Raw genomic sequence first — 27,671 nt, 5'->3', positions numbered from 1 at the left:
TTATTCACTTCAGGATCACAGACCTGAGGCAAATATGTCATTGTTAAATCAAACATTTTTATTGTGTTTCCTTTGACCTAAATATATATGTACTTGCTGTTACTCTAAACGAAGGCTGGTGACCCAGTTGATAACATAAGGATTTCAAAACAAGTGTGAGGAAATGAGAAACATGGCCAAAGAAAATGCATACCAAGGTTCTACTTTGTATTTATTATGTACTTCTAACCAGCAGGGACAGGGGTAAACAAACCTCGTAAAATGCCGATCTGAGCCTTGTATCCACCAGACGGGTTGGGATGAACTGACCTTTTGGGGGTTTTAAGGATCAATCTTTAAAATTAAGGCCTTAAAAATGTTGAGATCTTATATTAAAAATGACAATTTGAGCCTTGCAGATTCATGTCCACAGGTGCCCAAATAAAAAGGGGGGGGGGTGCAAGGGGCAAGCTTGTTGATGTGTTATAAAATAACTGACTTATCATTGGTGTGCTGACAGGTGATGTGTAATTAAATCACTGTTGTAATATTAATAATAAGTGAGTCTGCACTATGGAATTTCATACACCTAAACTAGCTCAACAACTAGAGGCAATTAAGAAATATATCCACGTTTGTGATTCTGTCAAATGGCAGATACAACAGCATCAGGAAGCTCAAGTGGCATTTACAGAAGGTAAAGACCAGTTATACTTGTTATCTTTTTAGGGATGTGTTTGGATTTTGCCTTCAAGCTGGAGCAGTCAATGGATATATAATAAATCGCCATGGTCGGAATTTACCCAAGCTGGAGTAATCGATGGGTAAAGTCTTATCCAAAGTCAGGGTTTTATTCAAGCTTCAGGTGCAAGTTTTTGTGCATGTCCACGCCCTTGCATAAAACACACTTACACATTTTTTTATATAGATATTTTTCAGTTGTAGACAGGAATAGTAAGTATTTGTGAGTGTTTGAAATGAATGGGTTCATTATGAATCGAGTGGCACTACATTTCAAAAGCAAAATTGGATTGAAATGCAAGAACTGTAGTATGGAATTAGTGTCGGTTCTGGATTGTAGAATGGAATTGTGTGTGTGTGATTGGATTTTTAACGTAGCTTGAATAATTTTTCAGTCATATTGCTACGATGTCTGCAGTGTGGCAGTTTATAGTGATGTATAGCACTGGGGCATCATGCTGCAAACATGTAGTGTGATGTTGCACCCAGTCACATTATCCTGACACCAGGCCGATCAGTCCTAACACTAACCACTTAATGCTGAGCGTCTAGCGAGGCAGCTGTTAATACCATTTTTGTAAGTCTTTGGTATGACTTGGCCGGGGTTTGAACCCATGACCTCCCGCTTCTGAGGCGGATGCTCTAACCACTAGGACATCGGAGCGGTCAGAATGGAATTGTAACAATTACAATGGAAGCAATTTGTATTATGTTTGTTGGGGCATTCCTCACTGATGGCTGTCAGTGACATCATCATGGGAATGTGTAACAGCCACATTTTGTAAGAACAAGGTGCAGTTGGTGAACAATACAGACAATTTTCTGCCATTTCCACTGGCTTCAGATCATATGATCTTCCCTCATTTTCCTCCATTTCCATGTATTTGGCCATGAAAGCAATGAAGACCTAGAGAGATTTAATAAAATTTGTAATTGAACTTGCTTTCATAATAGTCTGTGGGAGGGGTCCTCTTCCAGGCTGTCGGTGTCATCATCATGGAGAGGTGTAACAGAGCTAACAGTTACATGCTGAAATAACATTGCCATAAGATTGTGGCAATATCATATAACGTTGTGGCAATGTGATTTGGTGAACTTGCTGGAATGCTGTATAATGTTATTAAAACAAACTTCCTACAACATACTCACAACATATAAAACCTATATGCAAATCTGATGAAAGCTGCTTGTGTTTCTGAAACACATGTTCCATACTGGTGGCAAGAATGTCCAAATCTACATTACAAAAAAGAAAACATTACCATCCATCCAGGAGTTGCAAATGTATGAAATCCTCTTGTTGGGTAGTTTTACTAACAGGCTTTACAGCAGGGCCTTCCATTAGATTTAAATGTGGCAGGTGAGTTGACAAAGTAGGGTGAGGGGTTGGGAAGACCTACCCCAATGGGGATAATTCATTTTTTTTTAAAGTAGCATGGTGTAAGGTAAAAGTAGATGGGCTGATAAGGAATCCACTGAATTTACAGACTAAAGGTTCAGACATTTGTTTTAAAGAGAAAAATGAAAGAAGGAAACAATACAACATATATTTTAATATGACTTTAATGTTTATTTTCTAGATTTAATTAAGATTATAAATCAGAATCAGTCTCCAACTCCACTGTAAAGTTTATCTATTACTTCTTCTGCTCAGGCACCTGCAAATTAAAACAAAACTGTAATGCTTAAATAAAGTCATATCATCTCAGCACTACTTATATATGCAGAAGTCATGTTAATCAGCATTATAAAAATGTATGAAATTTTCTTCACTGCACTTGTGCTTCCCTTAATATCGTTAAGCCATGATACAAGATAACTTTGCACTTGTCACTTCTGGCAAGTGGATAGTGCAATCAATTTGCGCAAAGATGAATTTATTTTGTCCAAATATTTCATGTGAATAAAAATTCCAAATGGACCAACTTGTCCGATCAGACAACATGTATGTATATTGTAGTTAGCTGTACTCTAGCTCTGATAGTCCTGGGCAATAGGATAAGCTGATTTTGTTATCAGTTTAGAAATGCATCTGCTTTGCAAATAATATGCTTTAAAAGACGAAATTGAATCCAATATTGATGAAATAAGAGTCATTTGGATTACCTTGTTTTTTATCATTCTGCGTTGGTTGGGTGCATATTTGAGGGTCTCTGATATGGCCTCTTCCATTCCATTTGCCTTTGCTTTGCCATTATTTTTCAAGCAGGCTTCTGCAAGAGTAATACAATGTTTTAAAATATGTTTCACAACAAAGGATGCATTGCATTTTTCTAAATGCCAGCAATAATCAATGGAATATTTTTAAAACATGTACTTTGAAATGTGGTCTCAAGTTACTTTATCAATTCATTTAAAAATATCTGGCAAGTCACATGAAAAACACAATTTAAATCAAGCCATACTTACTTATCAAAACCTGACATATCACAAGCTCTTGAAATGCTTTTTTCCCTTTACGTCCCTTTGGACTATACTCTGGCCAGTCTTTTTGTTCCAAGCTTTTTCATCATCCTGCAGACACTATCCCCAATTGTAAACCTGCTAAGGGAGCTCAAGTAGCATATCTGAAAATAATAATAATAATATTATTACTATTTTTTGATTTTGATATTATTATTATTAGTAGTATTTCATGATCGATGTGACAAAATATGCTTGTATATGGTTATTTTTTGCTATGGTTTTGCAAGCAAATTTATTTTCTCTAACTTGAAAAAAATTTGATAACATTAACTATGCAACACAATGTACTAACAGCAATTATAAACCAAATTAACCACCGTGAATCTATTAACTTCATAAATGACATTCACTCAAGGATTGAATTAAAATAGCCACATAATATGTAATAGTGCATGTAGTAAAATACCTGTTGCATGTTCATCTCTAAACATGTTTTTGCCTACATCCATAAGACAAAACAGCTGACCATGTTCACCCCACCCCCAAAAATAATTATACAGGCACCGCAGAACATGCATAATGCATATTGAGGTTCACAACAGCAAATAAAGGTTATAACAGTTTTTTTAAACAGAAAATAAGGCCCCAATTTACCATCTTCTTGGAGAGTTTGGGATTCTCCTCCAACCTCTGGCAAAGGCCTTCTAGTTCCTCCACTGAATCACATGGCATTGCAAGAATGTCTTCTCTATATTCTGTGCATGGGCCTTGTGTATGAACTTGGAGGGCCAGCTGCTCCAACAAATTCTCAACATTTGTGTCCAGTTTCATAAGTAAATTGAACTGGAAATCTGTAAGAGATTTGTGATGAAATTAGTTTTGAAAGATCGAGATCATTATTATAAACTCCTTATAAAGATCTGTACAGTGAACATGGGTTTAACAATGAAAAATATTTATGGAATGAAATACATGGTTTTTGTACAGTTTATTTGAAAATAAATAAAACTTTTCCCTATAATCCTTTATGTTTTTATTCCCTGGATATGTTGTTTCACTGCTGGTGTCTGTAAAGTCTGCATTCAATGTAGATGGTTTAGGCGTCTGACTTACAGAAAACAATGGTATACATAAGTAAGGAAAATAAAAAAAAACAATGGAATGATGAACAGTCGACACATCAATGAAAAACAATTCATTGTTTATTTGCACAAATAAGTCTTGAACAGTATGTTTTATGACCTATAATTTAATTAATTAACATCTCACAATGTTCTGAAATAACAGTATCTAAGCTACAAGAGCTTGTGCTTTCATGTCATAATCTTCCATTTTCCAAACAAATTTTGATGTTGACTCAATGTATATGACCTTAGCATTGAACACTAACATTCAAAATGTCTACAAGATGACAAAACTATTATCAACTGAAGTGACAACAAACCAATGAGTTTTACGTGCATTGAACATAAGCATTTTTAAATGCTACAAAATGTGTTTTTAGTGTACTGGCACAAATTACCCAACATTTTGTCAAACATAAAACAGTTCTACTACCTTAGATGAGAATTAAATTTACGAATACAGTGTATAATTGACTTACTCGTACTTAGTGAGCTGTAAATGAAATAAGAGATTATATAAAAGTCAACACCTGTAGTATTTGTTTCATTATTATATAATGTACATTTTTTTCCATCCTCAATCCTTACTACTTGCAGAGGAACTGGCAGAGAAAAATCTTTATATTCTCCACTCCAGAATGGATGGGGATGGTGATGGTGTTGTCCTTCTGGATGCAGCTAAATGTATAAAAATAATCACTAGTCCTTAATTGCAGTAAAAAATAAACAAAGAAATCTGACTGAATTGTTTGGCATGTAAACAAAATGCATACTGGTTGCAATGACCACTGTATATAAGGCAGTGATACAATATATCACAAAATGCATTCTTTTTTAACAAAACATCTAATCTCATATATACAGCATCATGAGTAAGTAAGTACTCTTAAACACATCTTATTAAACAGACAGAAAAATGATGAAATTTATACATACTTTTGATAAGGAATTTCCAATTGTGGTATGGTATAAAAGCAATTGATGAAAAAAGACCAGATAAACTAAATAAAACATACCAGCAGGATAAGAGGAAATCTTGGAGTCTGCAAAATACTCTCCATTTCAGGAGGTTTTGGATGAGATGGCTGACCAGAAAGGTTTCCACTTGAGATTTTCATCTTTTTTTCAGTTCTTCATTTTCATCTGAAATATCAATGAGAATTTGTAAATACTGTATGAGTCCTTGAATACACTGACTCCTTGTGACATACAGGGTTTGCAGAACAATCGCTAGCAATATTCACCAATTTTAAATCCAGCTGGTGAATTTTCACCATGAAATGCATCCGAATGCAGTGAATAATCCTGGATCAAAGACAAAATAGTGTACAGAAATGTGCATTAAATTAGTCAAGCTCCAGACAAAACAAAGATATGATTTATCTCTGATTCATAATGACTTTTCTTGTGCTACACATTTTACCAATGCAAATTACATTGAATTTTGCAAATTAAATGGTACAATCAAGATATGTATGTCAAAAGATTACTAATCTTCAGCTTTCCAATTAATGCTAAACACAAGTATCAAGTCATGTATTTAGTCTCTCACCACCAATAAATGCATTCTTAAGTAATAATCCTAGAGTGCACCAAAAGTCATGTGAACTTGATCCAATTCCAACATTACTGCTGCTTCAGTGCTTAGATCCAGTATTGCCTTCACTAACTGATGTTATTAATACCTCTCTCGCATCAGCATAATTTCCATCATTTTTCAAAACTCCCATTGTAAAACCTCTGCTGAAGAAACTAACACTACACCATAACGATTTAAAGAACTACTGCCCGGTTTCTAATCTCCAATTCATAAAAAAAATCTTAGAAAAGGTTGTTCGATCCCAGCTTGTATCTTGTCTGAATTAAAACAGTTTTTTTAGCAATGTACAATCTGCATATCGCCCTTGCCACAGGACACAAATTGTGTCTGCAAATAGATTACACTCCAGCCCAGCTGATCTATGTTGTGGTGTTTCACAGGGGTCTGTTCTTGGACCTGTTCTCTACATTCTGTACACTCAGCTGCTCTCAAGTGTCATAGATCATCATCCAGTGTCTCACCAATTGTACACTGATGACACCCAAATATACAAATATATCCACTCAAATGAAGTTGATGCTACCATCCAAGGTGTAGAGATGTGCGTTTCTGATGTGAAATCATGGATGACTTGTAAAAAGCTGCAGATGAATGATGATAAAACTGATGCCATTCTGATCACAACACAAAGACTTTCTCATTCACATCCTTTATCTCACACAATAAATATCAGCAACATCAATATTAAATTCACACAATCAGTACAAAACCTAGGTGTTACTCTGGACAGTACTCTCACATTGCACCAACATGTCATGAACATATGCAAGGCTGCATATCTTGAGCTGAGACGCATCAGCTCCATTCTCAGATATCTTTCAGTTGATGCCACTAAAACACTTGTGTGTTCATTACTACTTTCAAGACTGGACTATGGAAATTCAATTCTGTCTAGTTCATCTTAATATCTACTGCAGAGACTTCAAAATGTTCAAAACATAGCTGCTTGGATCATACTTAGAGTACCACAATCAGAGCACACCTCCCCACTGCTCTGTACCCAACACTGGCTATCCATTCGATCCAGAATCAAACACAAAATTTGTTCTCTGTGCTACGTTTCACTGACAGACTCTAGTCCAACATACCTATCCGACCTCACCTATGTGTATACACCAGCAAGATACTTACGCTCCTCTTCCGACAATCATATACTCATTATTCTCACTATGAAAACAAAGTCATATGGACAGCATTCTTTTGCATACCAGGGCCCAGCAACATGGAATGAATTGCCCACTGAATTTAGACAGAAAGACTCAGTGATCCCATTCAAGAGTGCCCTCAAAACTACTTATTCTGACTGCAAAAACAAACTTAAAGACTTAATAATGTTAACTACCTTAAATATTCTCAGCATGTTTTTTATGTTTTCTAATTTCATGATGTTTGTTTTTGTAATCATATCATTGTGTATGTTTTTATGTTGTCGAATGTTGCAAAGCGCTTAGAACTTCTAAAGATTAGGCGCTATACAAAGTCCTCATTATTATTATTATTATTATATTTAGCTTGGATGAATATTTTTAAAATCAGTGGCCATAACTAAAACAATGGGATTTTGTTTTCTCATCATAAAAGTATGTTGGACACCATCCATGATGTACAATGCTGTCTGACATTTCTATGCACCTAAGGTTTCCATCTCAAATATTAAAGCAAAATGCATACCGAATTTGACAGATTGGCGAAAATAAAATAAAGCAATGCTTACCATTTGAAAAGAGGCAACTGTCACTAGAATATTCTATTTCAGGTTTATAGCTAGTTTACAAAATTCAATGTAGAATGCCAATAAATGACAAGATATATTTTTGCAAACTAAAGTGATCTTGAAAAAAGATTAGTAAAGTTTAACATTTTATTAAAAATAAGCTATTATGTGGAAGAGAAACAACAATGAAATAGGATGCAATGTGTTTGCGTCTTGTTGATGGGGGAAAATTACTAAAGAATTTAGAAACAGACTATACGCTGGGGAATTGAGAATTTATGTTCTGGCGACAAGTTTACATATTGGGTAGCAGATGATTTTGCATGTGCGGGACAACTTCTTGCAAAATTGGAAACTTGGATTAAAATGCAGTATTGTTTTAAGGTATACATTACCATATTTTATATAATGTATTGTAGGATTCTAAAAGATGCATAGTTAATCGGAATTTCTGGGTTACAGATTCAAGAAGGTCATGGAGTGGGTCTACATGTTGACTAATAAATTACTATTTGATCCCCTAGGTGATATTTCAATTCTGAATTAAAACTAATAATACTTAATGTATAACCAAAAATGCGACAACCTGGTGGAGAGGCGAAAATGGATATAAAAAACTTCCATATAGCCTCAGCAAATTTAAACTGAATAAATAGGGAAAAAATAATTAAACTAAACAACAAGACAAATTATGATATGATTTTCATACAAGAAACACATAATAAGTTGACTAAAGAACTAATAACTTCATATGAGGAAAAATTAAATGGGGTTATAATTGTGAATGATTATAAGGAGATGTAAGGGGAGGGGTAGCTACTTTTATCAAGAATAAAATGGGAGTAACTTGGGAGCAAAAAAACAAGGGAAACCTTTTTGCAGGAAGATTGATACATATTGTGATACAGGACACTCATTTTATAAATGTATAAATACCTGCTAATAAAAACAAAAAGCAACAATTCATTGAAAACCTGTTTAAATATGTAGAAACAATTTCAAAGGCCCCCCTCCAATCTGTGTTGATATTGATGGAAATATTGTGGATCTGATGTGCAATCTTACTGCATGCAAATCTTTCCAGAAAGCACCTATGTACTGTTTAGACACCGGTATTTGGTAACAGCCATATCTAGCGCAAAGTTCAAAATGGTCATAGGACAGAAGGTTGAGTAGCTACAATGTCATAGCCTCAATGTCTCCACGAAGTAGGGATAGTAATATTTGTGCTAGGGTTGTGCTATTCCATGTCGATTTACAAGTAACCAAACAGGATTTGATTTGGAAATATTTTTCGCAAAAAGATCTCTTCTGCCAATGGTAGCTCAATGGCTGGGAGAAATACTGGCAAGTCAGATGTGTATAAAATGTACAGCAATGTGTGCAGATAAAATTGTCAAAAATGTTTGCAGGTTTTAATGAAAGGGCTATATCAGCCTTGAAAGTGCCAGAAATTATCATTATAGATGTGGCTTGAGTCTACATGTTTTCTGTTAACAAAAACAGAGTATCAAAGCTAGTAACTGGCATCCTTGTTAATTTGACTAATAACTATTTTTAATTAACCATTTCAGATTTATAAATATATGCTCAATAGTAGTGAAGTGGGATGATATAGCGTCAATGGGACTTGTCATTAAAAACCACCCTGGGACGATATAGCATCAATGGGAAATTTAACATTATGGAAACCCTTGGGACGATATAGCGTCAAGGGGAATTTAACATGGGAATATGGGACTGTTTAGCGTCAAGGGGAATTGAACAGGGTGGGACTGTACACCGTCAAGGGGAATTTAACATGGGCAAAAAAAAAAAAAAAAAAACATCTTGGGCCTGTTGAGCATCAAGGGGAAATGGAACAGGGTCAGGACCCTATTTTAATAAGGTCCCGACCTGATGGGTCTATGGAAATGGAACAGGCGAATATTGAAACAGGGAGGGGTCTCTATTTTTTATCTTTTTTTTTAAAAAAAAAAAAAAAAAGGGTAGACAATGAAAGTCAAGATCTTTTCGAGACCTATGAGTGGCCCTGAAAAGGGCCTTTGGGTTTCTTCTTCTTCTAACTCTTCCACTTCTTCAACCATCTTCTAACTTTTACCAATATTCCTGTCATCTTCTTCTTTATTTCTGACTCAGGCATCCAGTCAGGATGACCTATCACTCGGAATTTCTCCTGTATTCTTATCCAGTTATTGTTGAGTTTCTCAAAGCTTTCTTTTCTCTTTCTATTTTCTTCTTCTTTTCTTTCCTTAGACCACCTTTCTTTGATGTTCTTTACCTCTTCCGTCAGCACTTTCCTCATTACTTCTTCCGTTTTTGTCAACTGGTCGAACCCCCATTTTACGTATCGCCACTCCATCCAATACAATACTTTTTCCAGGAAGCACCCGACTTGGATGACATGGTCCAGTGCTTCCTTCAAACTTCCCACTCTGACATAAGGTGGGTCAGTAAATCCTCTTGACTTGTTGACTTCTTCTTCTATCATCCCTGCGATGAGATCTCCGGCCACCTTTAGTCCTTTGACTTGAATAGTTAACAAGTCTTGCCTATTTCCATCACTCCATTCCTTTTCTATTCTTCCTACAACATATTCAACATCCATTATCCAAAAATAGATATCTCTTAATAGATTTAATAATTTTGTCACCTCCATCTTCTTTGTTTATTCCGTGGAATGGTCTGAACGATTGTTGTTGTTGTTGAGTTGAATTATAGTGGCGTGCGCTTCGCATTGAGCATGTACCACTGGTTTATGATGCCACAGGCACCTAACTGATTACTCCTTGGAGGAAGGAATGGAGCCACTTCCTCCAGGCATATCTGTGTTCACAGAACACTAATTGATTGGGCCGTCAGGTCAATGTACTTTTGTGTACACATCGATCTGATTGTAAGGCCTATGTTTTGTTTGAGTGGGATTGGACCCAGCACACACTCTGTCATTCATTTGCATTGATTAGCGACTAGTGGGATTGGACCCGATCTAGTCCGTATTTTTAATTTATGATGCGTGCACTGCACGTATGTGTTTTGATGTCAGTCCGTCGCAAAGGGCGAAAGTGGTCAGGCTCGGGCGGAGTTGTCTTGCCACAGGTTAGCAGGGTTTTTCCGATCCAGGGTATTTTTGTTCTAAATTTCCGTCTTTGGAATTTTGAATCATAAAAACTCTGTGCTGTTTTTAAGAGAGATAGAGTCTATTGAGGTCGATGTTAGCTTTTAGGTGACAGTATTTGTCGATTGGTTTTGCAGCCTTGTGCTGCTGGCCCTGGATGGAGTTGGTGTTTTTTCCATCTTACTGAGTAATTGTTTTTGGGTCCTAATTATCTAGTTGTAAATTTTGGTTGCAGCCTTGTGCTGCTGGCCCTATAGTCACTGGGTTTTTTTGACTACCTTATACAAGTAATTTTTGGGGTGGTATTCTATATATTTGTTATATTTGCAGCATTGTGCCGCCGGGCCCGATAGTCGTTGGGTTTTTTTGACTACCTTATATGTGTAAGTTTAGGGTCTTAATACGGGGGATCCCTGATGGTCTATTCTTGCGACCACCTTATACGTTCTATTTTGGGACTATATGGTTATACCTAGTTTTTGTCTTAGCTGTCACCTATGTAGAAGATAGACTTTTGGAGCTATTAGTTAGGGTGTTAGGTGAGTATTAAGTTAGGAGAAGTGGAGAAGGTTTGTTTTGTTTTTCCCACCACCCACCCCCTGTATATTTCTTCCTGGTATTTGAACTAGGTGTTTTTTAATTTAATGATATTTGTTTGTAGAGTTTTATCAGTCAGTGGGCTAGTTTTGATAAAATGAGTTTTTCTATTGTTCAGAATTTGGTACTTGTTTTGTGAGTGTATTTATTTTGTAATACTTTTGGCTAGATTCGGATTAGATTCCCTCGTCGATCACACTCGCCTCTCATAAATGGAGAGTTCGGGGAGACCGAATCCTTGTCTTTGCCATTGGTCCAAATTTGATATATATATTTATTTTATGTAAGTATTTATTAGTGTAATTTAGATAATTTCATTGCTTAGCCGGTTTCGGATTATATTCTCTCGTCGATCACACGGTCTGAATGACGAATACTGTGGGTTCTTATAGTTAAAGCGCGGACGTGAAGAGAAAACATCCCCCTAAGACTAAAATCTTATATTACCAAGATCATCACTTAAAACGTACAATTCACAATCTTCTCCTAGAGCAAAAGTAATCCACATAGTGAGTAATTTCAGACCACTGCCATTCAGGGTAACGTTCAAGAATCTCATTGAACTCTTTTGATGTAAACGGTCTAAAGCGATATAATAGTATGAATGCACCCTTGACCCAGAGAAATCTAACACACTGGTTGACTTTTTTCACTTATCTCTTGTGAATTTCTCCGAATAAAAGTTCTACAGTTACCCATTGAGATTTCACTCTGGCAAGCCCCTGACAAACTTCCTTGTAAATCTTCTCTTGCAGTTCTTTAGGTAATGATTCAATATCGTTTTTGAAATGAAGTTTAAATACTGGTCTCAATGATGTCCAACATTTGACTCCTAACCAATCTGGTTTCTTCTTTAACGACATGGTAAGTTACTTCAATGTCTCGGTCCCACTAAGGGTAAGTAATGACAATTCGGTGACCAACGAGCATGTTCTAGATAGGCCGAATATTGTGGTTCCCAGTGGTGAAGTGACACACCGCAACTGAAGCACATGATTTTATCCCCTTCGTGCAAGTAGAAAAATCTGGCTCTGGCTAATTCTTTGGGGATCGGTCCTCCCAGATACTTAGGCCATTTTCCTTTTTGAATGATTGAAGACGATTTTCAAAGTCGCAGTATTCCGACAAACACACTGGGAACGAATATTCGTCTTTCACAGGTTCATTTCGATGAGGGTTGGGTGACATGGACAGGAGTTTGCTCAGGGCTGGATGACATCCGTAGGGGGGTAGACGTGAAGGTGAACATCCACATTTAAAATGAAACCCAGTAAAGTGTCCAAGAGGACGAGCAGCATCGCTTTCGCATCCCTCAGGTTTGACACGCACAGCATCACTTTCCATGAGAGGGGTAGTGAGAACAAAGTTCTCATGATGCTTTACGGCATCGCTAAGGTCACAGCGTACAACATCGTTCCCATCGCAAGGCTCACAATCACATTCGACTTCAGAAGCCCCAAACTTGAATTGTGCCTTTCTGAACTTGTTTTGTGTTTCTCTGAAAGTATTCATCTTGTTCACTTGGTCTTGGTAGTCACAATGAACTATCGATCTTGACCATAGCCCCTTTTTATGCTAGTCACAATGCAGTCTCAAGTTTGTACATCGTTCCTTTTTTATATCTAGTTTTTGAAGGTACTGTCTCTAAGGTACCGTCATAATTGTACCATAGTGTAATGGGTGGAAAGGCCATAGAAAGGTAAGGGCAGTGCAAAGACCATCGAGTGTGTTCCAGAATAGATGAACCTTTATAGATACATAGATCCATTCGTAACTTCAGTCCACAAGCGAAACACTGTACTTCGTATCCCAATCCTGACTCAGGTCCCAAGTAGACAAATCCTGTTCTAGCTAAAACATGCGAAGAAGGTAATCCTTCCCTATCCGTAAACTATTTCTGAAATGTGTCCAATCGACAGGCACAATCACAATAGTCAGGTAAGAAGACTGGAAAATGGTAGGGTTTGAACTTGGAGTTCTCATCAGGTTTCTCACTTGATTCTTGCTGTGGCGTAGTCATGCTTCTGGTGAGTGGCTATCCACTTACAACCAATGTTTTATACCGACATGTCCATATGGCAATGTAAAGTGATTGGGAAGCCGCACTCGCTTCTGATACACGATTTGACAGACTTTTTCCAAGGGTCGACTGACGATGTGGTGAGTGGGTAAACGTACAATCTTGTTCGGTTGATAGGTGGTCACTTTAAAGTGTTCATCTTCTCTAGACTGCAAAGCTTCTTTCAATACGCCAAAGTTCACCACTCGACTGGTACGATAATTCAGAGTCAATCCTTTCACTTTACACTTCGTGTGCACTTCTCCTTGTTTGTCCCGGTATTCGTAGCCGTAATTTTTAAGACCGCCACTGGCGAAACTTAGAATCTTGTCGTCAGAATGCTCGTCTGTCCAGGCTCCTAAACGGTCTCCTTCGATGTTAGGGTGTTGTTGACTCGGGTGATCGATGTAGATGCAACTGTCCGTGTCAAAGTACAGGACGCGTTCCCCTAACAATTCTAAAGCTTCGTACAGTTTTAAGCGAGCATGAGCTGTCACGTAAGCTGCAATGATGACATTTCCAAAAGGATCGGCTTCTACAAAGTCCAGATCTTCTTCGTAATTGACTAAGATCAAATCTTCGCAAACGACGTCCACGTGTTTGATGAATTTAGTTTTGTTGTGAATCATCTGAAAGTAGCAGGAAGGTTCTGTCAAATATTCTGTCTTGGGTAAACACGGTCGTTGTGCCATTTTACACCACAAGCAATTTAACATCACTTTGGCAAACGATCGCCTGCCTTTGTTTTTCTCGATGTGATCTAAAGTAATGCCTTCTTGTGCCCAGTATTTCTCTTTGAATGTCTTTTGGTCTTCGGGAGTGTGACACCAGGATGGATAACCACTGGCTTCTTGCTTTAGTTTCAAAAAGGCATCCACGTAGTCTGCCAAAATGCCTTTCTGAGTGGGGTCACCCTTTTTGTATTGTTCTGTCTTGGGAAAGTGACAAATTTCATACACTTCTAACAGTTGGCATCCCATGTCCAGAGCTTTGAACAATTCTACGCTGACCCACGTCCCCGTCAAGGCCCGTTCTTCCTGGGTGTGCTGACAAGGCTGGTCTTGGTTGCACGTTTCAGCACAAGTACGGCACAAAGGAAACATCAGTTTGTCTTGACAATGGTGAGGTAGTACGGGATGATACAAGTCAGTGGGAGCCAAAACTTTACATTTGATCAAGCCTTCGTATTGTCGAATGTTTTTCAAATCGATGTGTTCCGTCAACAATTGTGGGTGCCCTGCAGGAAAGCGACAATATTTGCACACGTAGGGATACAGTGAACACATGTCCAAGTATTTGATTTCTTCTCCTTTCTCTTCGTCGGCTTGGTACAGCAAACTGGTGGCATTGGTCCTTCCTCCGTACAAACTATCCCTCGTGTTCAGGGGGTCCATGAACTGGTAACTTTCCACGAGGTGTTTAAACTCGGGATCGGTTTTCAAACGGTGATGGTACTCGTGTTCCCACATTTCCACCACTTAGTATCCTTCCTGTTCTAACTTTAGGCGTCGCTGACATGTGGCCTGGTACAAGTCTTCCATGGTTCATTGTAAAAACTGATTTTTAGTGCCACGGTCAGGGTAACAGACGGGGCATCCGTGAAATAAGCAACCTTTAAACTCGTACACAATCTTGGGGTTTTCTAAGTCCCAACCATCGACCGAATGCATTCTGATGGTCTTTTCACCCCCTCCGTTGCGGGCATGCTGAATCCATTTGTCTTCCTTGTCGCACAAGTAATGTAACCAGCGTAGGGCTTTGACCGAGTATTGACGTTTGACATAGTTGGTCATTTGCAGACTGATGACAGCCACGGTGTTTTCAGGCATGAATCGTTGCCGGTACACTAAGGAACATGCTTTGGCAATGGTGCAAGCTTCTTTGAAAGGATCGACCCCTCCGTGTTCCATGAACAGTTCTCGAAATTTTCCACAGCAACGCCGTAAAATGTCCACGTCAGAACAACAATACTTTAGCATTTCTTCCTGAAAGTCGAAAGGGTCAGAGGCGTGAGCCTGGTACCAAGCGTAGAAAGCTTCTCGTTGTTCGGTACGCATGTTGTCAGGGTCGTAATAGTGAGCCTCAGGCAAATGGGGTAGAACGGTGTGTTGATTGGCTTCCGTATTGAAAAAGTGTGGAAAGCACCCTTTAGCCATTTCTGTCATTCCAAACGTTTTAGGCATTTGACTCAAAGGCATGGCTAAGTAACTCATCGAATCTTTAAACTGTACTTGTCCCACTTGCATGAAAATGATTTTGGCTCCATTCAAAGTGACTTTAGGACGTTCGGAGCCATGTTCTGTATAGTATCTGTGAAGAAACTGTCCATCGTATCCGGAGAAATTGTGAGCCATCACTGTGGCATGACGATGACAATCTCCGTAACATTCGATGTCCTCTTGGCTCCACGTCTTGTCGATGGGATGTAAGACCCATCGAGCGAAATCAGCTAGCGTGTTTGGTCCTCGAAAGATTTTGTCACGTCCTCCAGAAATCTTGCTGCAGTGAGGGCAATGACTGAAAATAGGTTCTTGAATGCACTTCTCGCACGCTCGATGAGCCACGCAGAAATTAGGAATGTGAATACCAGTCTCTTGCATGCATTCAAAATCGAAAAAGATGAAATTGCCTTTCTTCTTGTGACCGATCTCTTTCTCTGGTTGGGGTTGGTATTTTTGCACATAGCATTCGTGTTCCAAGTCCACGATGTGGCAGCAAATGTGACATTTTTTCTTTCCTCAACATAGGTGTGCCTTGGCATTATTGGTAAGTATGCCTTGTCCACAGGTAGGGCACAATCTCAGCAGCTGGCAAGCACATTTCTTCTGTGAACCTTGCATCTTCAAATGTTGTTGGTAACAGGCAGGGCTGACGAACGTGCGCAGACCAGTTGAACAATGCACTCGTTCTTGTCCTTCGCTCAGACAGGGTGGAGAGGCCAAACATGCTGAGCATTTCAATCCACATCTCGGTGATGAACCCTTCTGCTTTCTCTAACAGTACTTCGGACTTGAAATCTTTAAACTTCACCGTGTATTTGTAAGCTGTAGTTCTAAATTTTCTAGAGGGATGCTCTTCCGTCTCTTGAATGGAATTGTACTTTTCAGGGTTGACTAAGGGTGGTGAAGTTTGTTTAGAGGGTTTGGATTCTGGTTCACTCATGTCCTCTTCCAAATCACTGGCATGAATTTGTGCCAAGACTTCAGCCCTGGTACGAGGCGATAAAGCACGTTTCTGCCTCTTACTTTCTTCTTCTTTCTTCTCAAATGAATTGGATCGTTTCATCTTGATAGCAAAAAGTCAAATGACTAAAGTTTAAACACCATGGACTAATTTATAGTCATAGCAGACCAGCGTATATAAAAGGGTATGTGTCTTGTCCTTTCACTATTCATTTCACTCTCAAACCGAGCACAACGATGGAAGAGACTACCCAGATCGAACGTTTCATCAGAGCTTTGCGAGGGGTCATCCAAAAATTCTCTTCAGACCAGCCGAGGGACTACTCTCCTTCCTTTCAAGATAAAAGGCAAGACACTTGCTATATCTGTCAGAAGAAAGGGCATTGGTCTTCACAGTGTCCAGACCGTCAAAAAAGAAAAAAAGGGGCTAGAAAAGACAAAAGTCAAGATACCTGTTATTATTGTCAAGAAAAAGGACATTGGTCTCCAGATTGCCCATAAAAGAAACAAGGAGTCAGAAGAAGAGAGGGATTCTTCAGAGGAAGAAGAGGACGAAAACAGGTGAAGAAAAAGAAACAGGAGAAGAAAAGAAGAAGAGAAGAAAGTGAGGAGGAATAGGAGGAAAAGACTGTGGTGGTGAAGAAATTCAAAAAACTGAGAGAGTGAACAATGAGACTGAAGAAGTTTATGAACTTTTTAAAGTGCTCTGTTGTGAATTGTGAATTGGATTGTAAATATTCATAAAAGAATAAATTAGGTATTAAAAGGTAAGTGTCTTTGGGTTTTGATTTTAAAATAAGAACCTACACTCACACACTCATACACACGTACTATAGAGGTAAAATGTTTTTTTTTTTTATAGTTTGAATGGATGTTGGCAATTGAAAGTCTATCTCTTTTCGATAGACGTGGGTGGCCCTGAAAAGGGCCTTTTTTGGTGTAGGGGTGAGTTTAAGCAATCAACTTTAACTGCCTTAAGCCTTTGCCACGGCCAAGGCCTACTTCTGGACTGCGTAGTGTTGATGATGATGATTTGGTTGAAATCACTAAGGGTGGCACGGGAGGCTTAGTCACAGGGTTGGAGTGTTTAGCTCGGGAAGGTCGTATTCTCTTTGGTCGTAATAAAGAAGTCTGATAACATTTGTTTCAGACTTCTTAACTCCGCTAAAATGTCTAACAGTACCGTGACCATTTGATTTTCACACCCTTGTTTCTTTGCTGCTGCTTCTTCTTCTTCTTGTTTTTTTCTTACCTCTTCTTTTTGCTGCTGTTGCTGTAGGAGAAAAGCTTGTTCCGCTTCCTTTTGCTGTTGTATAAATTTCTCCAATTCTTCTTTCTGTCTCTGTCTAAATTTATCCACGTGTGGTAATGAAGGAGAAGGTGACGAAGGTTCTGGAACAAATTCTTGCGAGGTAAGAAAATCCACAAAATCCCAATTCACCTCTTCTGAAAGTAAGTCCGGTTTCCCTTGGGTAGTCTCCACAGCTGGTGCACCACAATTTATCGTTTTCTGAGTTTCCGTCATGTTGAAAAACTGTCGCATGAATTGACTGCACACAGGTGCTAGCAAATCTATATAGACCACATGACGTCACAGACTGCTCTCTTCGGATTGGATGTGGGCTGACTGAATTTTGTAACGCGTGTTTGGATTGGTCAATGAACTCCGTTTCAATCCTTCCTCTCCCTATAAATAAGTACAGTTCACTGCATTCCTTCACCTGTTCTCGGCGCCTCAACATGTGGACCAACGTTCAGCCTTCTACGCTTGTGTCTTCGATGATGTTCAGGACAGACATACCGATGTACGTCCGATCCAAGTGGACAGTTGTCCATAGGACAGATACCAGCCTATGGATACGTAGGATCTATATGGAGAGGCAAGGATGTCTCAAAAGAGTTTTAGTCTATGGTCCTGCAGTCAGGCGAAGCCTAAGGACAAGAAGAAGTCACAGATGCCCTTTATGTTAAGGGCATATTAACATAAACCCAAAGGCCCTTTTCAGGGCCACTCATAGGTCTCGAAAAGATCTTGACTTTCACTGCCTACCCTTTTTTTATTTTTTATTTTTTGTTTTAAAAAAAATAAAATATTGAGACCCCTCCCTGTTTCAATTTTCGCCTGTTCCATTTCCATAGACCCATCAGGTCAGGACCTTATTAAAATAGGGTCCCGACCCTGCTCCATTTCCCCTTGATGCTGAACAGGCCCAAGATTTTTTTTTTTTTTTTGCCCATGTTAAATTCCCCTTGACGCTATACAGTCCCATATTCCCATGTTAAATTCCCCTTGATGCTATATCATCCCAGGGGTTTCCACAATGTTAAATTTCCCACTGATGCTATATCGTCCCAGGGTGGTTTTTAATGGTAAGTCCCATTGACGCTATATCGTCCCACTTCACTACTCTCAATGTGTTTATACCAATATTAAGTTTATGTATGTCACTGTGTTTAAGTTTTGATTTTCTCTGTTTTATTTCACTTGATACAAACACATGCTGACTAATCTTGTCATGTGGTGTATCTCGATCATACTGTAAAAGTGCATAGCTTAACACAGGTTTCGAACTCTTGCTATGAGCAGCAGCAGTAAACATGGCATGTACCACTAGAAATCAACTTTTTTTCTTCTTGGCTATAAAATCATTAGGTACTAATGTGCAAACTATTAAGTTGGTAATTTTTTAAATATAATTATTGTGCAGATTTACTAAATGTACTTTTGCGATACTAAGTCCCATGTTTGTTTAAAGGTTCTAACAAGCTGGGGTTTTTATGCAATATGTCATAAGTATATAAGGTGTTGTGGGCTGCATGTATGAAGACAGCTCAGCAGCTTTCTAACTAATATTGCAATTACTATGAGCTTTTTTAAAAGTTATTTATTTTCTTTAAGTTGTTTCTTACTGTTCTGTATATAGTTTAGAAACTTTAAGCAATATTTTGGACTAGTCCGATAACATAAGACACATCACCCAATATATTTGTTGGGGGGCTGATGGGTCTTACTGCATAACGAAGGGTGCTGTGTGGAGCGTTTTGATGTCGACTAACAGTGTAATGAAAGTCAAATTTTCAAAAATATCACACACAACTGGTAACCAATAACAATGCATTTCTACAAAGTAAAGTTATAATGTTTTTGTCAGACTTTACTTATCCTGATGTCTTTTCTCTAATAAATTCAAATTCTCACAAAAGAACCGGACCTGTTTTCAAGTTTTGTTGGCCCACATTTCAGTTGGCTGGAAAGCGATGAAAGTCAGGAATGCCAAAATCGGGTTAAGCTGAAACATTATTCTTTAAGGAAACAAATAAAAATATGTTTTGCCTATTGGAACTGTAAGCAATGTTTTGTTTCATTCAAGAAACATATTCCCCACATGAACCTACTTAAACAAACTTTGGCGTACCTCGACTACCGTTGCATTGCAACAAATTCAAATGTATGTCAATGGAACATGTAAATGTGTCCATTTGCTAGTGTCACATTTTCACTCCACCAGGATAAAGACAGCACTGTAAGTATATTAATTACACATAAATTAGTGGAAGAGTGTCGATATAGGCTGCCAAGTGTGTGAGCTATTCCTGAAACTTGGACTACTCATTCCGATGACAATTGACATTGGAACACGTATACATGGCCGTTATTTGGGTAGTAAGACATAGCACTAAAACAAAATATTTTGGACTTGTACATTTTTGTTTAAGATTTTATTTAAGCACAAAATATTTATTGATGGAATTTAATGTGCTTTTCTCTATTCTAAATTATATAATTAATATTCATTCCTAACTTATTTTACAAGCAAACTACATATAGTTATATCATTTGTTATAAGAACTTGGCTATATTGTCAAGTGAGTGTTATCTTCACATACCAACACGTTTATTTTGTATGTACTGATTTTCTGTATTTAAGACTCTAATTCCATGCCTGAGAAATTTTTCTTATGCTGCAATACATGATTCAATTTCTTATACAGTATAGGTCCAAAAATGTTCTTAGGGATATAGAATACCCAAGTCATTGTGAGTGTTATCCTTGCTGATTTGATCTTTGCAATACAATTTAATCATTACTTAATCCATGATATGATTGAGGTTTTTTTTAAACTAGTAATTCTTTAAATTACATTACATTTTTTTGTAATGTAACAAATCCAAATCACACACACACACTTAATCTAGCACTTCACACACATAATTCCAATGTCTTCACAAAAAGCTCAAAATGTCAAAGTCACTGTGAGTGTTATCTTCACTGACATAATATTCTAACTTCAAGTCAACAATAACTTATTAATCTAGCAATCCAGAAAAGCATAATTTAATGACATTTTTCTTTCATAATTTACTAGTTGTCTAAGTCTGAGGTGGGCAAACTATTTTTCAATGTAGCCACAGGTGTGGCGAATGAGAAGTGAAAAACATCATACGATGCCACAACTGAGCCAAACTTACATGGCCAATTTGCCACTTGTGGCAATTGGTGACAAGGTTGCCAACCCTGGATCTAAGTCAGTGTGACCATTGTCATTACCAGCCTGAAACCCAATTTAATGCCATTTGTATAAATTCATTTCAAATAAATAGTATGATATAGTTGAAGTGTAAAGTCAAGCAAGTATTCTGTTTGCAGATTTTACATTTTAGATATTACAGTAAAGTCATATTTTCTCTTGTGTAGTGAACTTTATTGCAACTGGTTCCGAAACAGTAAAACTTATTCAGTTTTCATTCACCAGAATAGGTATTAATACAATCCTGAATTAACTGTATGGTACTAAAATATACCCTGATCTTGTGTGAGATTGTAATATACAGAACTATACCTCAAGACAACAATAATATATTGAATTTATATTATATCAAGACTGTCATGGTTATGAACTCCAACTTTATTCAGGTTTTTTCATAATAAATGATCATCTTGTGCTATGGTTGAAAAGAAATCAGAGTTCATTTTAACTCCATTCTCTCCACATTTGTCAGTTGTTATGAGGCATACTCATCATCAGTGTTATAGTAAAATGTAATCTTATCTGGATCAATCTTGCTGGTGTAATATATGAATGGAGAAAGAATATTATCATCCAGATTAAAATATTTTTTATTCAGACTCTACTGAAAATTTTAGCTGGATATGGGATACGGAGCCTGATGTGTACGAACAAAGCAATGTGTTCCATGACCTTTTTAATTTAACATTTTAAACTCCTGCAGAAGAAAGAGATTTTTAGATCCATTAAATTGTATTAACAAAAACATTTCTTCAGTATGATTTTCTTTTACTTAGTAGTGACACAACTCATATTTTAAAATTGTTGTTTTGTGTTTGGTTTGGCTTTTTATGGTAAAGCAACACAAGTAAGTTATTTAGTGCCAAGGCACTTTAAGTATAGTGCCTTGCCCAAGGACGCACCATGGTAGCTAACCCAGGTTGGTCCGATGGTAGAATTTGAACCTACCTTATTTCACAGGTCCAGAAAGCTAACCACTGAGCAACTACAGCTCCCCATCTTATAGTGGAATGCTGGTATACTTTATGATCAAGAAGGATGGGTTGGGGTATGCATGTTGCATCTGAAAAAAGTGATGGAATTTTTGTTTACATAATATTTTAGTCACACAATATGAATCATTTTCTATAGATTTAAGATGTATCAGATCAAGTTAAGAAAAATTATATATTCTGTTTCCTGGGAATGTACTAAAATTCACTGTTAATGTTTGATTTTTTTGGTAGTAAGCTTACTTGGTATTTTTTTATTTTTAACTTGAATACCTAATTTGTTAACATCCTGTCCTAAATCTTCATGGTTCTGTCTATAAAGTGACAACTGTTGATACATGTAGGGAAGTTTTTGTTTATATCTTTTGATTTTTGTGGTTCTGGAAGTTGCAGTATTTGTTGTTGTATTATTAACCATTTCAGTAATTTAATGAATGCAGAGTATACTGCTCTATAAATGAAATTTAAGGGAAGATAATGTAAAAGTATGTTTCACTGCAAATATAAATTGCTTAAAATAATAATACATCATTTATCATATGACTATTCAATTGTGGTAACTAGTATTCCATCCAATATCTATATATTAAAATATGTCTTTTCATACAGCTGGTGATCATTTAGATACAAGTCCAATTGAACATAATCAAATTATCAGTGCAGGTGTTTTTATTAGTAGTAGTATTGCAATTATAAGTGTTAGTATTACGATTTCATATACAGGTATGATAAGTGTCTCATAATGTTTAAATGATGCTCCTTGTTACAACATAAAATATGTTCATTGAAACAAATGGTTCACTGGTAAATTGGCAGTAAAGGTCTTCACTGAATTATGTTGCATAAACTATTTTACAATAAAACATATATGATGCATCTCAATTATGATGATATGGAGGAGGAGGATTAATAATAATGCAGTTTAAGTTATCTTCATCACATAAGTTCTAGCAGATGTGTAATTTTTATGTGGCTCATTATCAGTTTGAAACTGGTCTATGATTCCTGGATCTGGACATATCTGGTCCCCTGCTGTTGTGCTGCTATGGTCTTTACAGTTCATTAGGATATCAGTTACACTTGGTTTACATTTAGAACCCCATGGGATGGAATGCCCAGTTTGAAACTGAGAGAACAGTTAATTATCCATAATATAACTCCTGCAGTTATTATTAGGTTTGATATCAAGGTCTTTCTTTAAAAGCTTTTCAACTCATGTTCTGTTCTACCATACAGATAAATAAAGTCAAATTCAAGGCTTTCAGAATTGTCCAGTTTGTTTCATGTGTTTTCAGTTTAATGGGCAGGTAACTAACTGTGCAGCAGACAGACTGTATATTGCCACTGTACCATATAAATATCAGTGCTTAGTCTGCTCTCAGTGGCTGTGGTTTGATTAGTTACAAGTGTCATCACATGTGACTAATTATTAACCAATGTAATGAAACTTATATAATTAGAAGGATGTATTTAAAAACTCTAAAGATCTTAAATGTGTGCTAGAGGGTAGGGTTAGCAGTTATACTCCCAATTACGTTGTGACGAGCAAAAGCACTGCACACATTTGAGCTTTTAGTTTGGTTCTGGTAGGGTCAAAACATGCAGGTACATTTTGATCTTTAAAAATTAACATAATTCCCATGTAATACTTTCCAAACCTAAGTATGCAATTGATCTGATAAAAGTTTTGAGATTACTGTTTAGGCTCTGTTCTTACAATACTAGATATACCTGACTACTGCACAGTGAAATGGCCAACTGTTAAGTTATATAAGCCAGATGAGTAATGTTAGCCGTTTGTTTAAGTGTTTTCTCATTAATTTCATTTGTGTCACAGAGTTGCATGCAATATTTCTTTCTAGAATAAATTTATTTTATTTTCTAATTGTGTATTTTATGGTCTCACTGGACAGTTTATCTGGTGAATTTTCATCCGACAATGACCAATTACAGAAAAATGAGAATAATTTTACACTGAAGATACTAACAAAAACAAACTAATAATTTTTGTAGAAAGCATACATGTGAGATTTTGACTGCAGTAATCAGGTTAATTCCTGATGCAGCTATTGATTTCTATACTGAACCATCACAGCCACCATCTCCTAAATTTTACATTCATTTTTGACAAGAAATAGCTATTTTCAATATTTTTCTGTGACAAGGCAGCTAAAAGAATCAGTATGTGGCTTATGCATGAATAAAGTTCACTAGTACTATAACAAATTAGCATACTTTTTACATCAACCCTCAACCATCTAGATTTTTTTATATTTGCCTCTGTAGCAGACACACATAAAGGTCAGCAGCTCATTTGCAGATCAAGCATTTGATCTCCAATGCTCATCTAACTGTGACAGGCAGTCACCAACAAGCCAACCTATTTCCATGCCTAACTCAAAGTAAATCTAAACCACATTATAGATTTAGCTTATGTGTGAATTTAGAAATGCTAGGCTTGTGATAATTAGGTTCATGCCTTCTACCTTAAAAATTAGGTGTATGTCAAAATACAAAATTATCCAGTGAGACCTATGATGTTAATTTTAATCCCTATGGGATTTGTGACATAAAAAATCCAAATGCTTTATGTATTAAAAGGTAACTAATGGGGGCAGGATCTGCAGTGAATCAATGGTATGTATGATAGACTCCTGATAAAAATGTTTGTGTTACAATCCTGTTATCAAGTCAACCAGGTTACCTACTGCAATGTACCCTTGCCTTACTCCAATTCCCTCAGTACTCAGTAAACAACTAGTGTTGCTGTACATAACAAAACCAGTCCATATTGATTTTACCTATTTTACTAAATCCTGACAAAAATAATTATCTAAATAAAGCATGATTAATATGTGAAGGTCTCGCATGTAATCAAACTCTTCCAAGCTTTTAATGATATGAACCGATTTATCAATGTTTATCAAATGTACATGAAAAACTATTTCTTATTTGTTATCAAATATGTTAGATGTTTTGATCATATAAGCATTTCTGCTACATTAGATCAAAATAATCTTTTTGTCAGAAATAGAGCCCTTATAGTATTTGCAAGGTCAACCAATCAGATGCAGAATTTGAGTTTAATATGAATGAATATTTTTTTTACAAAATTGCTCCTTTGCTATATCTTGATGAGATAAATCTATTTACCAAGTCTGATAAAATTAATGAGAAATAGTTTTAAGAGCAGTAGCAAGAATGGCGAGTGAGAAGTAGAACCACCACATTATTTGCATAGAATTTGCTTACAGCCTCAGACATACAAGCAAATAATTAAACAAGTCAGATCTAAATTTGAACATAAACACTGTTGTGCAAGTCGTAAGAAACTCTGCCAATCAGATGCAAGGTCACTTCATTAACATACCTTTATCACACTCATAATAAGCATCATTGTGAAGCTTGACTATACAAGCCCAATGGCCAAGTATGATCAAACTTGAATCAGCAGTAGTGGTTATAACCTCGTGTATTTGTATGCATCTTCACTTCTTCAATCTAGATCTCATTTATATAAGCATGTATTCTAAATTTAGTAAAAACTGCACTATAGGCATACATACTGCATGCGGTGGTAACATGCTCAGTCAGGTGAAAGATCACTTTATTATTATTAATGGTTAACACTCATCAAACTTCGAGGACAACTTAATGATTTTAGTCTATATTGTGGAAGTATGGCTTTTAGGCTGGTTAAAAGAACTCAACTAATCTTATACATGATCACCTCGTGTATATACTTGGATTTTGCTCATTATTAGATTCATCCAAGATGTTGATTTAAGCCCAAAACCAAGTTTTATATAAACAAATTGATCAGAACTATGGACTCCAAAGTAGCTAATTTCTTACAGTTGAAAGACAGAAGGGATGTGAAATAAATAACACACTCTGGACCATTACATAAACCCACTTAGCCTTTTGACCAGTTGAGATAAAATAGCAACAATAATGTTAATTCAGATTGATAAATTATGTTTTCTCACATTACCTCTAGCCCTTTTCAACATGGATGGTATTTTTCTTCCACATATGTCAGCTCTTAATTAGTGGCCCTTTCCCATCATGAATGTTGTAGGTGAAACTCTCAGAATTAGGCTTTTTAATTTGTATCTGAAAAAGAAAAAAAACGATTGGTCTGCATATATCAATGTCACCTTTTCTGTATTAAATTAAAATACCATATGTGTGTGTGTGTGTGTGTGTGTGTGTGTGTGTGTGTGTGTGTGTTCATTTTAGAATTTAAGCATACTTGTCTCCATGGGTTTATTTTACAATTGATGATGATAACACATAACTGGTTCAAGTGATAAAATGTTATTTCTGACTTCTTACAACTGCTCATTATATCTGAATTTACATTCAATGTTTGTTTTAATTAACATATTTTGGATAATGGGTAAATTATTTATTTTGTAGTTTATCATTATATCATTTATCAGTAATTTATCATTCAAATATTTAAAATATAGTACCATTATACTGATTTAATATTCTATATGATATCCCAGCAATACATGTTAAGCAGATAAGTGCAAATAAAAATGTTTAGAATGTAAAAGCTACTCCAAGCTCAAAGAAGATCTGCAAAAGATGATCTCCAACATATTACCAAACAAAAAGCGAAGTTAACGCAGTTACCTTTTTTATGATGTCTCAAACACCAACGGTACTGTACAGCTACGTCTTCTGAGTTTTACCGTCATCTTGTCTTTCAAACCAGAATTAATTTCTTGAGCTCTTACAAAATGAAGAAAATTTTAAATACTATAATTTAAGCAGCTTCTTTACATGACATAAGATAAATTATGGCACAGTGTTATGTCTTTCAGCACGACGCAACTTCACATTTGGACGGCGTGCTGTGTGGGCATCCCTGACACAGCAACTGACATGAATCCTTTATTAGCAGACAATAATTCGGAATAAATCCTCCGCAAATCTAACATTCTCGATTTTTCATAGTTCCACTTTTTCACTGTTGCATTTGTTTGATTGTGCTCATGAAGTTCAATGAATCAAGTTCATCTGCTGTTTGAAATCCCGGTTCAGTTGGTATTTTCTTCCGCGCATGATGCCGTGTAAATACAAGTTGCGGTCGACATTCAAAGTGGTTTAGGTTAATTTATTATTTTCCTTTATTAAGGTCATTTGCAGAAAGTGTTTCGCTAGGACGAGATAATTTTAAAAAAATATAACAAAAATAAAACTTTCTTTTCCAACGCTAATACTGGATATATTTCAATTTGTGATTGATACTATAAATAAATATTTAAAAAAACATGTTAGCCCGTGGCTTCGGCGCGCCACTCGTTTTTGTGGGTTTTTTAAAATGTTGTTGGTGTTGTTTTGGTTTTTGTGTGTGTGTATCACACTAAGAAACATACCAGGTATTAGGCCTAACGTAGGAAAAGAAATTATCCTCTATTTGTTACTATTCTTACTGTAAAATGACGCAAAAGTGATCAAATTGCTATTAAGATTTTGTTTTATATAACACTTACCGCTCGTTTTCCTCGAGATAAAGCAGCCACTTCAAAATGATTATAAAATCTGTGACAGATGAAGAATGTGGTTTAAATAATTCGTAATCGCCTGCCTTAAATACTGTAGGGATTTGCTAATG

At 36.6% G+C, this 27,671-nt stretch overlaps 2 long non-coding RNA genes across 4 annotated transcripts in view; both read right to left on the bottom strand.

Annotated features, from left to right (window-relative positions):
- Positions 1 to 27,073, bottom strand: part of LOC149784169 (uncharacterized) — a 176,365-nt gene extending 149,292 nt beyond the window's left edge. For 2 of the 3 annotated variants that reach the window (XR_016413784.1, XR_016413786.1), the window contains exons 1-3: positions 26,687 to 27,073; positions 26,037 to 26,158; positions 21,999 to 22,113 (exon numbers count right to left, since the gene is read on the bottom strand). This is a non-coding gene — a long non-coding RNA (uncharacterized LOC149784169). Of the gene's footprint in view, positions 1 to 4,859; positions 4,929 to 5,266; positions 5,394 to 21,998; positions 22,114 to 26,036; positions 26,159 to 26,686 lie in introns of those variants that run through there. The other variant, XR_016413787.1, reaches the window with a different exon arrangement.
- LOC149784170 (uncharacterized) lies at positions 2,268 to 3,962 on the bottom strand. The gene is made up of 4 exons (XR_016414106.1): positions 3,781 to 3,962; positions 3,130 to 3,287; positions 2,827 to 2,933; positions 2,268 to 2,378 (listed from the first exon to the last, which is right to left on the bottom strand). It is a non-coding gene; the product is annotated as an uncharacterized LOC149784170 (long non-coding RNA).
- Positions 27,074 to 27,671: the final 598 nt, after the last annotated feature.

Source organism: Sinohyriopsis cumingii, chromosome 14, assembly GCF_028554795.1.
Source record: "Sinohyriopsis cumingii isolate HCF-2022 chromosome 14, ASM2855479v2, whole genome shotgun sequence".
Classification (NCBI taxonomy): Eukaryota; Metazoa; Mollusca; class Bivalvia; order Unionida; family Unionidae; genus Sinohyriopsis; species Sinohyriopsis cumingii.
The sequence above is the reverse complement of the archived record's forward strand: the minus strand, read 5'-3'. Positions and strand labels throughout refer to the sequence as shown.